Source organism: Bidens hawaiensis, unplaced genomic scaffold (assembly GCF_021521415.1).
Source record: "Bidens hawaiensis isolate Kalapana, Puna unplaced genomic scaffold, B.hawaiensis_p1.1 tig00022887_1, whole genome shotgun sequence".
Lineage (NCBI taxonomy): Eukaryota > Viridiplantae > Streptophyta > Magnoliopsida > Asterales > Asteraceae > Bidens > Bidens hawaiensis.
In genome coordinates, this window is record NW_027493576.1 from 310,238 (window position 1) to 326,347 (window position 16,110).

Sequence of the window (16,110 nt, forward strand, 5' to 3'; positions counted from 1 at the left end):
GGGAGAAGCTCTTGAATGGTGGAACACCCTAATTCAAAACAAGGGTCGAGAAACAATGTATAACTTAAGTTGGGAAACATTCAAAGGTCTCATATTAAAGAAATTTTGCCCAACTCATGAAATGGATCGAATTCAAACCGAGTTATGGAATCACAAGGTTGTTGGCACAAATCTTAGGGAATATAATACTAAATTCCTAGAATACTGCCGACTGGTTCCACATCTAGTAACTCCGAAATATAACAAAGTAACTCGTTACATATATGGACTACCAAGAGAAATAAGAGACATGGTAATATGCCAAAAACAGTTGCCAGAAAGACTCGGTCATAGGAACTTAGACCACCTACGCGCTGGTGAAAACCACCTCGACCGGATCACATATCCACTCAGAGGAAGGTCTTTTCATAATGGATGACCCTCGAAACCATAATCTGATGATATACTGCGTAGATCTGGATCCCAAACTTCTCGCTCCCACCGGCCGGCGTAGAAAATACTTTATTTGAAGATGGTGATGGCGCAAATACATTCCGTGCTTTTAACCCAACTCAAGCTGAAGAAACTTATTCAATGGTCACTGCTAATCGCTTTTGGTCCCAAATCTTTGGGGTTGCTTTTTCCAATAAACGTTGGTTACATTTCTTTATGTTATTTGTACCAGTAACTGGTTTATGGATGAGTGCTCTTGGAGTAGTCGGTCTGGCCTTGAACCTACGTGCCTATGACTTTGTTTCTCAAGAAAGAATCAGCTATGGAATTGGCCGAATATTTAATCAACAGTATGATAAGGAATCAAGAAGAGGAAAAGAAGAAAGACAAAGAAACTAAGAAATCCAAAGATTCCGAGAAGTTAGAAAAAGAAGAAAGTACTCCCAAGTCAGCATGTAAGACTTGTGGAAGAAAATATATTGGAAAGTGTCGACTAGAAAATACAAACAATTGTGCATACTGCAAGAGAGTAGGACACACAATAGAAGAATGTTGTAAGAAGCTAGGAGTCTGTTTCACATGTGGAGAAACGGGTCACTTTAAGACTAAATGCCGAAAAGAAAAGCTAGTCAGGATTAATGAATGACAAGATCACATCAAGGAAATGTCAAGATAGACTAGCTAACTTTTGTATATTAATTGTAACTCGTTCTTAAACGAGAAGTTTTGTAATCAAAGAAGGGTATTTAATTCCCTAAGTTATAAATGAAATATTAGCATATAGATCGTGTTAATACACAAAAATGCTTATATTCATTACCTCGAAAAGACAATAAGAGATCTGGATACCGAAAAGTTTTATTCGGAACTTAGAAAAAAAGGCTTTAACCTATCATCTAGGAAGATGATTAGAAAATATCGTTCAAGAAATCAAGGACAGTATATCATCGAAAAGAATTCGTTCAAGAAATACGACTGATGGAATATATTACTACCTAGAAAGGTTGATCAAAAAGTCAAAGAAAAAGAACTCGAAGATATTCAAGAAAATACAATTGCTAAGTATAGAAAATGAAATTAAGTTGAAATAAAAGAGTACTGTTAAAATATAGAGAATGTCATTGATCAAGATCAAGGATAGAATAGATTCGATAGACTGAATCTAAACAATAACTTAGTGGAATAGATTAAAACAACAATATAGTTAATATCAGTAAATGTTTAGAATACAAAACGGTAAGGTAAATAGTTAAACACAATTGATCACTATGTTTAGAAATTTATATTTACTAATGATATTATGAATTATTGACTGGTTACATCATTCAAGGATGTAAGTTAGCAACAAAATAAAGCCCTAGTCATTCTACATACAGATTATAACAACAAAGACAAGATTAGATAGAATCTAATCAACAATCAAAAAGCAAGAACCATTTAAGGTAAATAGTTAAACACAACTGATCACTGTGTTTAGAAATTTATATTTACTAATGATATTCTGAATTATTGACTGGTTACATCATTCAAGGATGTAAGTTAGCAACAAAATAAAGACCCTAGTCATTCTACATACATATTATAACAACAAAGACAAGATTAGATAGAATCTAATAAACTATCAAAAAGCAAGAGCCACTCACTCTTAAAACCAACGAATCTCGAGGACGAGATTCATTCCAAGGTGGTGAGGATGTAACATCCCCAAAATTTCGATCCAAATTTGACAACTTAGGAAAGTTGAGGGATCAAAAATAATATCAAAACAAGTCATGAGAAAATATTAAATAAGGAAATTTAAAATATTTCCTAAGTTAAGTTCTTCCATATTAAGAAAATGGGAAAGGAAACTCCATCCCACATGGAAGGATGTAACAAAGTGGAAGCACTTTATTTGGGTATAAATAAGGTATATAAATCCCATCCCACATAGAAAGTGGTAAAGAAATGGAAGCTCTTTATAAGGAAGAGATTTTCCATAGTAATATTCTTTTATGAATATCATGCACCAAGTAGTCCTAGCGGAGGGTACATAGCACCCGACGCGCACGTGCACGCGCTCGGGCTCGGGCGAGGACGATGGCGACGGCGACGGCGAAGGGCAATGTGGCGCACTTTGCACTTCGCACGCTCTCATCGCCAAGAGCCGCCTTAGTATTTTTGGACAACGAGAATTAGACCTAGACATTACAAGCTATCAAAGACGAGGGACCAAAATGAAAAATAAATATTTAAGGACCCATCGTGGTACGCGACGAGTCCAAGAAGACGGCCATCGCGTACCGCGATGGACCGTGATGACTCAAAGACACGTGTCACACTCTGGTGACAAGTGGCAGCATGACGGGACACGCGACAGTACGTGTCAGGTCACGTGGCGACACGTGGCATGATCTCAGAAAGGTACCCGTCACGATACGCGACGGTGTTGAAGAAGGGGCCCATGGCGTACCACGATGGACTAGATTTTGGCTATAAAAGGGGAGCCTAAAGGCTTATTCCCTCACACCCACATCCACTCTCTCCCTAGAACAACTTTCTCTCTCTACCTCGTTTTACGTGACGAACACCGTTTTGTGTGCCACCGACTCGACAAATATCACCTCGTAATCCATGTTAAATACCCGGTGTTTTCCTCGAAGTACATGTCAACCAAAAGTAACCCAACATTCCGCCTCGAAATACGTGCACGACCCGACGACACGTGAACATCGCCTCGATTTGCGTGCCAAGGAAGGTTGATCAAGAACGCCTCGAAAAACGTGCATATAGAGTAGAAGTGCTGAACTTAGGAATATCTAACTCCGAATACCGTGCGAGGTAGGGGTTCTGCCTAAGTTATTATTTTATTATTATAAATGGCTTAGACCATAGTCAGGAGTATAGCCCGAACCTTGATTAAAATTAAGAATATTATAACTTTTCTTAAGCAAAGGTTATAGTTAAAATAATATTTCTTTAATATTAATAAATATAATATTCAAAGAGTATAGTTTCTTATTGAAGAAGAAACTCATTATAGACGTTTCTTCCTGAAGAAGAAACGTAGCATATAATTGATAAAATAAAGAAGAGGACTAAAGGTCCAATGTTTTATATAAACAAACGATTTTATCAAGGTTGAAGTTATACCAAAATAGACTAAAGGTCTAAAGCTAGATCGATGATCTAGTTATTTATACAAATGTTATTCTCGTACTATAGGTCCGAGGTAACAAAACAAGAAGAAGAGAACAGAAAACAGGAATCAGTATCAGAAACTGATTATAAATAGAAAAGGTGAATACGCCCAAACCTTTTATATTGAGTCAGAATGTTTACATAGGATTTACGAATCCTTAAAACTTTGTGTATAATAATAAGAAACGGACACTCTGATTAAGAGTATACATGTGTCTGGATCCAACATACATGGTGACTCGGCATTTCCCCGAGGCCATGCATATCATCAACATGCCTCTGAAGGTCTACGGGACTGTTCAGAGAAATGATATTGTGTATATAATTAATTGTACATGGTACTTAGGGTAATTTGATCCCAATGTAGTTGGGTGCCTAATGAGTAGTCACAAAGGTATTATTGTTGGTTTCACAAAGGTATTGAAAAGATATTTTAGAGTCAGCGTTATTCACCAGCTTTGTGTTGACGTATTTTTTCCCACCCATGTTACAGGGAAACAAGAAAGGTTAGAACAGACAAGTAAGAAGGAATAGAAGATTGGAGTTATAGTCATTAGATGCTATTTGGTGGCTCAGATATTTTATTTGGAAATATTATAAAAGAGTTATGTTTTCCAAAGAAATGTATTTGAAATATCAAACGAGTAATTAAACCAGAGTTTTTAATAAGTTTTCAATATAATAATATTTTACTAAAAACTTCTTCTAAAACAAACCCGCAACTCTGATATATTTACAAAACCGGTACCAACTTGTGGTCACACGCCTAGGCCCTAAGTCAGGGTGTGACAAAATGTGACTAACAGCTATAACATTTTGATAATATATTTGATTTATTTCAAGTTAAGCATTTATGAAATATTAGTTGAACCTTTTTAAAATAAAATTCAAGCTAATATTTTGATAATATAGTTATTTGTGTTTTGTTTGGTTACATAAATTCTATAACTACTATGCAACATTTAAAAGAAACTAATGTCAAAATCAAATCGCCCAGCTTTGTGGTGCGCGCATATAATGTATATATGTGTGAACCCTCGGGTGGGCAAAAGTGAAATTGCACAAATTTTGACGTTATTTTACCAATCTTGTGAAAATAACGTCAAAAGTGGCGGAAGGTTAATCAGGCATCATGTGGTGGCGTTGATAGCCGAAAGACAAGGGTACATGCACCAATCGGCGATGGTTGAGTGTTATGTGCCTTATGTCCAAGGCTTGATGCAAAACTACTATCGAGCCGGGGGTCTCACCGGAAGCAGCCTCTCTATTCCTAGAGGGTAGAGGTAAGGCTGTCTACATCTTACCCTCCTCAGACCCTACCATAGCTTTGCTATTGGTGGGATATACTGAGTACGATGATGATGATGATGATAATGTCAAAATCAACTATTCTCTTGCAAGGTCTAAGACAATGACCAAGAAAAGAAACTAAGACAATTATTATACAATTTAGAATAGGTCATGAAAATATTTTAGAAGAACTCATTAACAAAATTATTCATATATAAATTTAGATGTAATACTTAACTATCATCGAATAAAAATAATATTTGTAACCAAACACAAATACCACCGCCGAAATGCGCGGGTAATGTTGCTAGTATGGTACATTTAAAATTCTTAATAAGACAGATTTACAAAGATTATCCTTTTTCTTTGTATAAAATTTCACTAATTGTCCTTTAATTTAAAATTGACGGGATTTGTATTTTATATTTTCAAATGTTACATGGGTTGTCCTTTAACGCCAACACCTTTAAGCTTAGTCGTTAAATGATTGCACGTGTCTTGCACATGAGGGCAAATTAGTCATTTTACTCATTATTTAAAAAAAAATTTAATAATTAAAAACAAATATAATTAAAATAGTTATAAAGATATTATATAATATAATATATTAATTGTTAAAAGATAATTATTACCCAACCCAAATTTCCCATCTCCCTCACCCTCTTCACCACCCCAATTTCATTTCCGGCTAAAGCACCACCGCTGCCACCAGAAATCACCACCACTGCGACTAAACCAACAACTGCTAATTGTTTACCTTCAACGGCGTAACCACCACTTACAACTGTCACCTGCACCACCACCATTCAAACACCTCCACCATACCAGAACCTGCTGCCACCACCGCCATACCAACACCACCAACAACTCATCCCCAAATATAAACCCTAATTTCAGACTCCATAAAACCAAACCCTATATCGAGCGTTTGATGCAATTGACGAGATTGTGAAGCTTATAAATTAAAATGAAAGTGGATTTACGCAATTGGTTCCTCAAATCTGGCTCTTGAAAGCTTTAGAGGAAGAAGCATCGTATCTAGATGACGGAAAATGAGTTGTGTAGACGAAAAGGGTCTGCATGTGATTTAAAATTGACAGCGGTATAGAGGTTAGTGGTGGTGCTTGAGGAGATTGGTGGTGGCTCTGTGGGTGGTGGGTGAGGAAGAATAAAGGTAAGGGATATATATATATATATATATATATATATATATATATGGTTCAAATAAAAAGAAGTAGTTTTCTAGGAATAGTAAGAACAAATAGAATTTTGACATTTGGCATTAAAACCTATGGTGAAAGAGTAATTCTAGGAAATTATGACTGTTTTTGGTAATTTTAAATCTCAGTCATTGATTGATATGATCCAATGACTATGATTTATTATTAGTCTTTCTAGGAAACTACTTGTTTTTAGGATAACTCTCCCATATATATATATATATATGGTAAAGTTAACGTAAAAAATAATAGTTTTGTGTGAAACATAATAATAGATGTAGCACCTTGGATTTAGGATCTAGTGATTGAGATTTGTAGTTTCTAAAAGTTGTATAGTTTCCTATTTACATGTTCTAGTGTCCTATTTAGGTGGTGTACTTTATTTTAATGTCTTCTCACGCTTCTCACAAAACAATTGTTTTTTATTTGAACCCTTTTCTATATTTGTATATGTATGTATGTATGTATGTATGTATGTATGTATGTAGGGAAAGGATCAAGAGAGAACTTCTCCTTAGAGAGAGAACTAAAGAACAAATAATGAAGTATTTTTAATTTAATTAAAAAACATATTATTATTTTTTTCTTTCATTATTCTTATATGTTGGTATTCTTCGCAAAAAAAAATACAAAAATAAAAAAAAAAAGTTAAAAAAAACTCGTTGTAATGCATATATGCAGTACATCGACTTTTTTTATAATGCATATGTGCAATAGTGTGCATTTTGATATTTGAAATAGTGTTGAATAACATATATACAATTGTTTGTATTGTATATATTTGCGATATTGTTATATAATATACAAAAAAAATCGATATAGTGCATATGTACATTAGTGTTGTATTACATATATGCGATAGTGTGTTTTGCATACAGTTATTAGTGTTGTATTTGCATATATTTAATAATGTGTTTTAGATAATGCATTTGTGTCAGATTATATGCAATAAAACACTATTATATATATATGCAATATACATGAATGCACATATGCATTACATCGACGATTTTTTTTAAAGGAACAATATCATCTTATTAGAAGGAGGAAAGAAAAAAATCGCAAAATAATACTTTTAAGAAAAGTTAAAAATAATTCTTTAATAGTTCTCTAGTTCTCTCTTTAAAAGGACTTATCTCTAGATCTCACCCTATATATATATATATATATATATATATATGGGGATGGATCTTGCGAGAAGTGATATTACAGCGAGAAGTGCGAGAAGTGAATGTATAACTCCATTAATCCCTAATTTCACTCCATTTCATATGATTTTACATACATATATGTAGGTTGGTTGTATTTATGTCTTAATTACACATTCAAACCAACCTACGAACATATAAATGTACCGAGCCACATTCAAACCTATGTACCTACACACATACAAATATACATACGCATATACAAACATACGTACACATATACAAACATGCGTACCTACACACATACATATGCACCTACACAACGCACATACACGTAAGAAATGGAGTGAAATTAGGGATTAATGGAGTTACACATTCACTTCTCGCACTTCTCGCTGTAAAAAAACTTCTGAAGTGATCCAATACCTATATATATATATATATATATATATATATATATATATATATAGAAAATGGTTCAAATAAAAAACAATTTTTTGTGAGAAGTGTGAGAAATATTTAAAATAAAGTACACCATCCAAATAGGAAACTATAACATGTAAATAGGAAACTATATAACTTTTAAAAACTACCAATCTCAAACACTAGATCCTAGATCCAATTGTGTACATATATTCTTATGCTTCTCACAAAACTATTTTTTTTACATTAACCTACCATATATATATATATATATATATATATATATATATATATATATATATATATATATATATATATATATATATATATATAAACGAAAGCTCCCTAAATTCTCTCAAGCCACCAGATTGCTTTATTTTTAAATGAAGGTTTCTCACGCCTTTGACCCGAATTCATAAGTATGAGTCTACAAACCCAAATATTCCTTAAAACGGGTTATAAAATCTCATTGTATCAAAAATTAATCTTATCAAGTATTTGATATGATAATCCTATAAAATAGGGATATACTAAAAATTAATATCCATTTTCTAAAGATATTGTTTATAATTAAGAAACAATTTTATAGTTAAAAAAAAATAAGCGGGTCATGGATCTCACTAAACTCAAATAGCTTTTAAACCAGTATAACATCTCATTTATTTATGAAACCCTTTTATCATGAAATCCAAAGTATATTATTAACTTCCTTACAATAAATAAAATTAAAACTCAAAAAATATATGAATATTATAAACGAATAATGTAAAACAACATATGAGAATGTAAATAAATTACAATACATGGTGAATGCAAAAAAAAAAAAAAAATGGAAAATGAAAGAAAAAATGGAAAATGAAAGAAAAAAAGGAAAAGAAAAGAAAAACTATAGAACTAAAAATCTTAATCTTAAATATATATTAACGAAACCTTTAAAATCTCTTTGGTTGCTTCTTACATTCTCTCAAGCCACTAGATTAGTTTATTTGTAAATGAAACTTCTCATGCATTTGACTCAAAATTACTGTATTTACAGGTATATTAAAAATAAATTTCACCAGATATATGATATGAAAATCTTATAAACTAAGGATATACTAAAAATTAATATCCAATTTTTTTAAGAAAAATATATTATTTATATTAAGAAACAATTTTGTTGAAAAAAATAATAATAAACGGGTAATGGGTCTCACCAAACCCATAGATTTTAACGGGTTATAACATCTTATTTATTTGTGACACCCATTAATCATCAAACCCTAAGTAAATTATTAACTTTCTTACAATAAATAAATTAAAATCCGAAAAATATAAATATTAGATATGAATAATAAACATAACCCCCGTAGGATAGAGCCTAGTGTGTGTGTGTGTGTGTGTGTATATATATAGGGAAAGTATAAGATGAAAACCTATTTCAGTTGAGAAAACCCTGAAAACTCGCTTGTGTGGTTATAGTTGTGCCACATATGTCTTTTTTAAATTTATTTATTTTTAATCAAAATTATAGTTAAGTAATATCCACAAATTGTCTTTCCACCTTATACCTACTTTTATCTCTTATCATTTTACAAACCCCAAAGCTAAACTAAATCACCAATCTAAATCTAGATCTCACCACTATAATTCTTCTAACAAAACCAAATCATCTGTCACTTACTCATCACCATCCATTTGTTTAATTTCAAAATCAAGGGTCACAACTCGCCACCATCAGCCTACCAGAGCGCCAACAACTCTAACGCTAAGTGCGATGGTGGTGACTATTTTTTTTTCCAGAAATTGTTCCGGCTAGTCGTCGTATTCGGTGATGCCGGTTAGGGTTCCGATGGTACTTGTTGCCTCTTAAGTCACCACCAAGGCCACCGATGGTGCGAATGTAGTCGTAAGTCACCACCACCACAGGCGGTGTGCATTCAAGGTTTGTTTATTTATTTTAGTTTTTTCTTTGTTTTTTCCTTTTCACCCTTTAGTAATGGTTACCTTTTATAAATGTATTGACAGTTCTTTGATGTTTGGTAGATCTTTACACTTTTTTTATTTTATATTTTTCTTTTGAATGTAATTGGTAGATCTTTGATGTGTTTTTACAAGACATGATGTTTTTTATTTTTCTTTTTGTTTTCAAGATCTAAATGATTGTATTTTTATTTTTTCATTATTTTGTATTTTTATAACAATAAGAATCCATATGAGTGTATTTTGGTATTGATTTGTGCATAGATAAACTAATTATTGGACTTGTTAGCTTGTAGCTATGGTGACAATAAATTTATGACGTCGAGAATATCTAAGAAACGAGCAAAGCAAGATCCAAGAGCACGAATGGGGATCAAATTTTAGGGTTGTTTGTGAGATAGATTTAGAATACAATTATTTTTGTTTTTAGCTCAAGGATATTATTTTTTTTATCATTATTATTACATTACACATTTGTTGTATTTGAAAAAAAATTGTATGTAAAATGTTTGAATAACATATGTTTAATTTGGAATGTTGAATTAATTCGGATGTAAAATGTTCAGAAAACATATGTTCGGAAAACATATGTCAAAAAACATATGTTCGGAAACATGTGTTTAACTGGTAATATTGAATTACTTTGTATGTAAAATGTTTGTAAAACATATGTTCGGAAAACATATCTTCAAAAAATGTTAAGAAAAATAAAATAGCAAAAAGTATGAGAGAAAAAATGTAAGAGAGAGAAAAGACAACATTGATGGTTAACATAAAGGTGCCCCCAAGTAAAACCAAAAATACTACTCACTCCGTCCCATTTTAATAGTAAGGACACAATTGGAAATTGAATTTATATGCATAGAAATGACATTTAAATTGGGACAATCAAAAATGGAAAAATGGACATTTAAAATGGGACGGAGGGAGTATATAAATTTTGTGCATTTTTACTTTTACAATTTGAATATTTCATTTTTTTATACTTTATATTTTTATATATTTATTGTTAGGGCCTGGTCCCAGTGCCCTACATTGGCGTTGGATTTACTCATAAACACAGTTCTAAATATCAGAGTTATTTAAAACTTTCGCATGATAATATAAAAGTCAACCATTCATTACAAACATCCATAACTTGTCTTTAAAACATAACATAAAACATAGTACTCAAAACATCACGACAAATCTTCAGATGCCAGCCTCTTCAGGTCTTGCTATTTGTCCCTCTCAAGCCAGCTGCCTCAGTCTATTAACCTGCGTGCATACTAAAAGTCAGCTACGCTGAGTGAGTTCTAGTTAATCAGGCAACATACATCACATTCACATACTTACGTAAATACGTATCCGAAGATACATACCTTCATCTTTCCTTACAAACTTACATACATTCATACATTCATTCTTTCTTCCATACTCACATACATACATACTTTCATTCATACATATACGTTTTCAAGAGCATTCTGCCGTATAACCTTCGCAGATATTATTAGGGTATGTTCCCTACATTCGCGGATATTATTAGGGTCTGTTCCCTTCATTCGCATATATTATTAGGGTCTATTACCTACATTCATAGATATTATTGAGGTCTGTCCCTACATTCGTAGATATTATTAGGGTCTGTTCCCTACATAAACCATACCTTTCATCCGTGCTATTACCATACATACCTTTCTTTATATAATCATACTTTTGTACATAGTTGTTTCATTACATACTTTCGTACATACATTTTTCATACTAGGCATACTACATTTTACTTCCTCTGTCGATACGTGCAATATCCGAAGATCGCTCATGCACCGACAAGCATTCATTCATAACATTCATACATACTATCACACCAATCATTATAACTTACACTTACCATTTAAGGTAAGTGCATTAATATTCACATTGAGTATGCACACAACCCCGAAAACATGACAAGGAAGTGGGGCTAGAAACTCACATGAGTCCTGTTACGTTCACCGTTAATGGTTATTTCTTTTTTTAGCTGTGTGCGACTAACCGTATAATAATTACACGTTTTTATTAACTATCGCTACCCATATCGCGTTTCTAGTTTAATTATAACCCTCAACGAACGGTGGTCCGGGGGCAGCGCCCTTGGTAGCGAGGTTCTAGGGGCGGTAGCCTCTAGCAGGATCCTAGGAGCAGAGCCCCTGGTCGGGGTCGAGCTGCCATGTCAGCATGGAAAAATCTTATTTCCATTAACTGTCTTAACACGTTTTTCATTAGAATTTTTAATTTATTATTTTATTTTCCAACTCATAAAGTTCGAGGGATTCTTTGTAATTAATTCATTTTATTCTAAGTCCAGGGACCTTTCTGTCATTCCTTCAAAGTCTAATTCGTTATCTTGCCCCTTAACGAATGAGGTTCATTCATTACTTCTTAACAAATGGATCTTTATAATGAATTGACCCTCATAACGAATTGGTCTTTATAACGAACTGGCCTTAAAGAATGATCATAACGAATTGTTGCTAATTCGTTATTTCTCCTTAACGAATGGGCATAACGAATTGCTGTTAATTCGTTATTCTTCCTTAACGAATGGGCATAACAAATTACTGTTAATTCGTTATTCTTCCTTAAAGAATGGGCATAACGAATTGCTGTTAATTCGTTATTCTTCCGTTAACGAATTAGGGTTAGGTCAGAGAATTTCAGAAACATTCTCTGACATCCTTAAAATCCGCGCCGCCTTTCCAGCGCCGGAATACCGGAAAACCGGGCGGTGGCCGGAAAAACGTATTTTACACCGTTTTTTCATCCTGTTCGATCCATATCCGAGCTAGGGTGACCCCTAAGCTTGTCTTTTGACCGTTTTATACCCGATTCCATCCGGATCTCGTGACTTTAATGGTTGAGGGTGTTGGCTCGTCGTTTCGCGACTAGATATAGCGGGTTTGGATCCATATGATATCATAATGTTATTACCTCGGATCGATGCTAGGTTTTCCCTTTTGGTTTCGGTTAGAGAAAGAGAAATATGAGAGAGATCTTAAGTGTGTGTATTTGATGGTGTATGGAATGAGTGAAAATGAATGGATTATGGGTTAATTAATGTTTATATATCATGGGTCATGAGCTTAAGCCCATGGTCTTTCCCCCTTCCTTATTAACCCAAGTCCATTACCCATATTACTTAACCCAACACAAGCCCGACTCATAATAACTCATATTTTATTTTATTAACCGATACGAGAAAATAGGATGTTACAAGTCTTCCCTCCTTTAAGAGGTTTCGTCCCCGAAACCTAACTTCTACAGAAACAATCCCGGGTAAAACTTGCGCATCTCATCTTCAGCTTTCCTAGTAGCATCTGATCCTTTACGGTGCTTCCATATCACCTTTACCAAAGGTCTAACTTTGTGACGAAGTTGCTTTTCCTTGCTGTCAATGATCTCTACAGGCTGCTCGACATAGTTTAACTGTTCATCAACCTCGATGTCTACTAATCGCACATGCGACGTGTCATCAGCTAGGCATTTTCTCAAGTGAGAAACATGAAAGGTAGAGTGAATTCCTTCTAACTCCTCGGGTAAAACTTGTAAGCCACTTCACCCACGCGATTCACAATCTTAAACGGTCCAATGAACCTCGGGCTTAACTTTCCCCTTTTTCTGAAGCGAATAATTCCTTTCCAAGGCGAGACTTTGATCATCACATTTTCACCAACGTTAAACTCGATTGGTTGTCGCCTCTTATCGGCATACGACTTTTGACGGTCTTGAGCAGCTTTCATTCTTGCCTTGATCTGATTGAACCTAGACGAGGTTTCTTGCACAACTTCCAGGCTTCCAATCTCTTTATGTCCAATCTTTCCCCAACAAACAGGGGTTCTATAACGTCTACCGTATAGCATCTCAAACGTTGGCATACCAATACTTGAATGGTAGCTGTTGTTATAAGAGAATTCTACAAGATGCAGATGATCATCCCAACTTCCTCCAAAGTCTAAAACACAAGCACGTAGCATATCCTCAAGGGTTTGAATAGTCCTTTCAGATTGCCCATCTGTTTAAGGATGATACGCTGTACTGATGTTCAATCTTGTTCCCATAGCCTCATGGAACTTCTTCCAGAATATTGAAGTGAAGCGAGTATCTCTATCGAACATGATCGATAATGGTACTCCATGCTTAGCCACAACTTCCTTTATGAACACATTTGCCAATACCTCTGACGATATGGCTTCTCATATAGGTAGAAAGTGTGCACTTTTCGTCAAACTGTCCACAATCACCCAAATGGTTTCATGATGTTTAGCTGTACGAGGTAGCTTTGTTATGAAATCCATGGTGATGTGTTCTCATTTCCACTCTGGTATTTCTTAAGGCTGCATCTTCCCATAAGGTTTCTGGAGTTCAGCCTTGACTTGCAAACAAGTTAGGCACCTACTAACATAATCCACTACATCATTATTCAAACCCGACCACCAGTAATCTCTCTTTACATGTTGATACATATTGGTGGATCCCGGATGAATCGAATATCTCGACTTGTGAGCTTTATCTAAGATCCTACCCCTAAGATTCCCATGACGTGGAATCCACATACGGTCAAACCTAATCTTCCACCATGAGTGTTATCCATCAGCTCGTTTTGTTGTCCAAAGTAGAGGTGAACATCCTAACCGGTATTACCCTAACCGGTTTATAACCGGTCCAAACCGCCGGTTTATGACCGGTTATTGATTTCAGAAGATAAAACCGGTTAATAACTAGTTTACCGATTATTACATAAAAAAATCAGCAGCTGCAGGTTACCGTTATAAACGGTAATATTGCCGTTTTTTACTGTTGGACCCATTTTAACCCTTCATAATTAGTATAATTAAGTATGGAGTGTGTTGGGTTGATTACACCACTTCCCGAGCTCTCAAAAACGCAAAAAACAGCAAAATTACCCGAAAAAACCGCAAAACCAAACTCAAAACTGCGACAAAAACCGCACAAAAAATGTCTACACTTGAACAACTTGGTGGTTTAACCGTTGTGCAAATTGTCGCAACAAACCGAGACAAAACCCTTTGGTGTAATTTCGACAAGTGCGAAATGTCGAACAAGAAGTTTAAGGCTCGGTGCAAAAAATATGGAAAATTTTACGCACCGGAGTCGAATTCCTCTTTAAGGCTTCACCTACAAAAACATATTGATATTGTGAAAAACAATCCGGCCACGGATCAATCGAATCTTTCAACCGGTGGAGGCGACATTTGGGTTTTCAACCTCGACAAAGTTCGTGAAAGGATGGAAAAATTTTTCATTCAAGAGGGCTTACCGTTTGATCACTTTGACAACCCGTGCTTGACAAAGTTGATCCAAGAAATGCTCCAACCTCGTTACCAACATGTAAGTCTCACTACCTTAAGACGTGATTGTTTAAAAATGTGGAAAAAAGCTAAACAAGAATTAGTTTTGGGTTTCGAAAACTTAAAAAGCAGTGTTAACTTAACTATCGACGTTTGGTCGGCTCCACACGGTATACCGTTTTCGTATCTTTGTGTTACCACGCATTGTGTTAATCCCGACACGTGGCAAATGATGAAGCGTACGATCGCGTTTGATTTATTTAGTTATCCTCACACCGCCCAAAACTTGTTTTATGTTTTAGATAATGTTATACAAATATTTAAATTACAAGACAAGCTTTTTTCAATATCTTTCGATAACGCGTCAAATAATACCGCCGCGGTTCAAAAACTAAAACTAAAATACCAACCCATTTCTCACGGTGTTTTCTTTTATACTCGATGTGTTGCATATATCATTAACTTGGTTGTGCAAGACGGTTTAAAAGTTAAGCAAATAAAAAAAGTAACCGAGCGTTTTTGAGAAATGTTAACCGATATTTTTAGAACTAGTAAGCAAAGACATACAAGATATGTGCAATTGTGTATCGATACAAATTCCGTCACTTTAGGTCCATATTTCGACGTACCTACTAGGTGGAATTCGACTGGATTTGTGCTTGATAACGGGTTAAGACAAAGACCGACTTTGGAATTATCTCATGACAATTTTGCTAAGAAACGAAAAGTTAAGGCATTTTCGGTAAGGGGTTGCGAAATGATTTCAAAGTTAAGCGAGTTGCTTAAAGTTTTTAAAACCACTACCACTTATTTGTCGGGAGTTTATTATCCGACGAGCCCGTTGGTTCTTCATCAAATTTGGTTAGTTTGTGTCAAAATAAACGATTTGTTGATCCAATGTATGATTATATGATAGTTCCAATGAAATCAAAATTGAGAAAATATTTAGAAGAATTGCCGGCGGTTTTTGCTTGTGCCGCCGCATTGAACCTGACTTTAACCGTTACCGGGGTTGAAACTTTAATCAAAAAAATTGTTTGGGCTTTGTAGTTGAATTTAGATAACCCGAATTGTGCATCAAAACAAGTGAGAAAATTTAATACTTATTTAGAAAACATGTTTGAA